The following is a 3,381-nucleotide window of genomic DNA, read 5'->3' on the forward strand; positions in this document are numbered from 1 at the left end:
CAAAGCTTCACCTAAAAAAGCTTCACCTAGAAAGCTCCCTCTACATACTTTCACCATCAAAGCTTCACCATCAAAGCTTCACCTAGAAAGCTTCATCTACAAAGCTTCATCTACAAAGCTTCACCATCAAAGCTTCACCTAGAAAGCTTCAACACCAAAGCTTCACCTACAAAGCTTCAACACAAAACATTGCTCCAAATAAACAAATTTTGTTCACAAAACCCAAGATGCCCTTGAACTTGTACAAAAACACTTGGGTAAACATAAACATTTTTTGTTTTACACCCACAAGGGCCCAAAATTTTCCTTCTTATTTATTCACTTATATATGTTCCCAAACATATTATAATAGATCCAACAACAAGCCAAAGTCCCAAGTTTCATAATGGACAAAAGTACAAGCAATTCATCAATAATGAAGGTGCTACAAAAATTGGAATCTACCCCAAAATAGAAATCCAACCCAAGAGACTTTTTCTCTCTCTCCCTCTTCCGCCTCCTTTCATCTATCAAATTTCTGCAACCTCTGCTCTTCTCCAATGGAGCTGAATTTTAGACACCCTATAGTTCTTGAGCATATGAACAACTTTCAAGAAGGAACCATTTCTGTTTGAGCGACGGAAATTACAGTGTTGAAGCTCCAAACATGATAGTCGGCTTCTTGCAGATTTCGAAGCTGTTGTGATGTTTCGAAGATCTGGAAATATTTAACCGTTAGTTCATCCTGAATTTTTGATATGTTATGAAAGAGTCGATGAGGAACGACTTCAATGAAGAAAGCATACCGATCTGAACAAGAGAAAATGGAGTTTCGAAGCTCACAACAAATCTGACGGGTTGACAGAAAAATAATAACCAGTCATTCATCATACCTGGATTTCTGGAGTTATACTGCTCCGAGGGATCTCAAATTTGGATATGTTGTAGTTCACAAGCTGAGGAACAACTTCAATGAAGAAAGCATGCTGATCTGAGCAAGAGAAAATAGAGTTTCAAAGCTCACAACAAATCTGACGGGTTGACAGACAAATGATAAACAGTCACTCATCATACCTGGATTTCTGGAGTTATACTGCTCCGAGGGAATCTATCAAAGAGATGTATGGTAGCCAAAATAATGATGCTCGTATATTTCAACTCAAGAAGGACCTTGCTAGGCTAAGGCAAGGTGGCTAATCCTTCGTGCAACATCTTGGAAGCATGAAGTCCATGTGGAATGAACTCCGATCACATACAATCGATTTCGTTGCGCTCCTTAAAAGAGTTGATGAAGACAAAGTGTTTCAACTTCTGGCAAGTCTAGGAGCTGAATATGAAGATCTTCGAAGTCATTTGTTGATGACCCTCGATCAGCCCTCATTTAATAGTGTTTGCCAAGCTGTTCAAAGGGAGGAAACTCGAAGAAAAGTCATGCACATTGAGCCTAAGTCTAACTCTAAGGCTAGGGCTTTCACTAGCAATCATAAACACACCGGTGAAAAAAATTTCATTGGAAAGAAGGCAGATTGGAAATGTACTTATTGCAACATGAAAGGGCATCTAAGGGAAAAATGATGGATCTTGCACCTGGAGTTAAAACCAAGGTTTGATAAAGAAGGAAGAATGATCAAAGAAGGGAAAGGAACCACTCAAAAGGCTCTCCATTCAACTAGTTCTTCGATTGGTGGAATTGCAAACTTCACTGCAAATCCAATAGATTTGATAAATGAATTTGCTAGTTTTCTTCAAAGAAGAGGAGGCACCATTGAATATGTGGAAGTGACCACTAAGAATCCTACTGCCATGCTCAGAAAATTCGTAGGTTTCTTGACTGAGACCATAACTCAAGACAATATTTCAGGTATTATCACTGTCCTCTCCAATGCACTTAATGAAATTACACATGATTGTTGTATTATAGACTCAGGTGCCACTGATCATATAACAAACAAGTCTTCTTGCTTAGATAAATTTCAAAATATGCCTAAATCTACACGTGTGTCTATTGCAAATGGGAAAGGAGAACCTATTCTAGGAAAAGGAAAATTTAAACTGTTAAGTGATGAGATCGAGTCAACAGCTTTGTCTGTACCCTTATTTCCGTTCCAGCTTTTGTCCATAGAAAAAATCACAACCATTCTAAATTGCCTTGCCATATTCTCTCTTCACAATGTTGTATTTTAGGATCAAGTTACTCGGAAGAAGAGTGGTGAAGGGTTTCTCTCAAATGGACTCTATTATCTTTCCAAGAAGCTCAAACCTGTTAAAAACCTTATTGCCAGCCTAAGTCTCCTTCAAGAATACCAATTTTGGCATCTTCGATTGTCCCATCCATCAGAACCTGTGAAGACCAAACTCTTTCCTATTTTTGTAAACCTCCACATGAGTGTGAGATATGTCAAATGTCAAAAGCAACTAGACTTCCTTTTGTTTCTTCTAAGTCTAGAACTAGTAAACTGTTGTTTACTCAAATATCTGGGGTCCTTCTCGTGTAGACTCATTTGATGGATATAAATACTATGTCACTTTTATTTATGACTACTCTCGGGTCACCTGGGTTTATCTCTTAAAGTTCAAGAGTGAATTTTTTGATGCTTTCAAAGACTTTCATAAACTAATCACAAACCAATTCTCATCTAAGTTAAACATCTTACAATCAGACAATGGCACTGAGTACACATCCATTAACATGTCTAATTATTTGAGCAATCATGGGATTTTACATCAAACTAGTTGTGTTGGTACACCACAACAAAATGGTGTATCTGAGAGAAAGAACCGTGACTTATTGGAGAAAACAAGGTCTCTTATGTTTCAAATGCATGTTCCCAAAAGGTTTTGGTCTCAGGCTCTTCTCATTGCATCTTACATCATCAACAGATTACCTACTTATGTTTTCAATTCAAAATCATTTGTTGAAGTAATGAAGGGAAGAAATATTGATATCTCACACCTCAGAACCTTTGGGTGCACCTGTTATGTACATGTTCAAGCTGCACATCGAGATAAGCTCGAACCTAGAGCTGTCTAAAGTGTGTTTATGGGATATTCAAGCTCTCAAAAAGGATATAAATACTACAATCCTCATAATGGAAAGATTGGAGTCTCAAGAGATGTTCGATTTGATGAGCATACTCCATTTTTTCACAAAGGTTGCAGTGAAGAACCTCAGGGGGAGAGTTTTATGGACATATTTCCTTTGCCTACCCCAACACACCTACATGAATGCAATCCTCAAAATGTTCCTCTCGAATATCTCTCATAGCAACGTGGTGGTGAGGAAACAACTCATGATCAAGAAAACTCAGTCACTGCACCATAACCTGTCTTGGCACCACGAAGAAATCCTACTCGAGATAGGCGTCCTCCATTAAGGCTGCAAGAGTATATTACGTACAATGC

The sequence above is a fragment of the Malus domestica genome, chromosome 03 (assembly GCF_042453785.1).
Source record: "Malus domestica chromosome 03, GDT2T_hap1".
Classification (NCBI taxonomy): domain Eukaryota; kingdom Viridiplantae; phylum Streptophyta; class Magnoliopsida; order Rosales; family Rosaceae; genus Malus; species Malus domestica.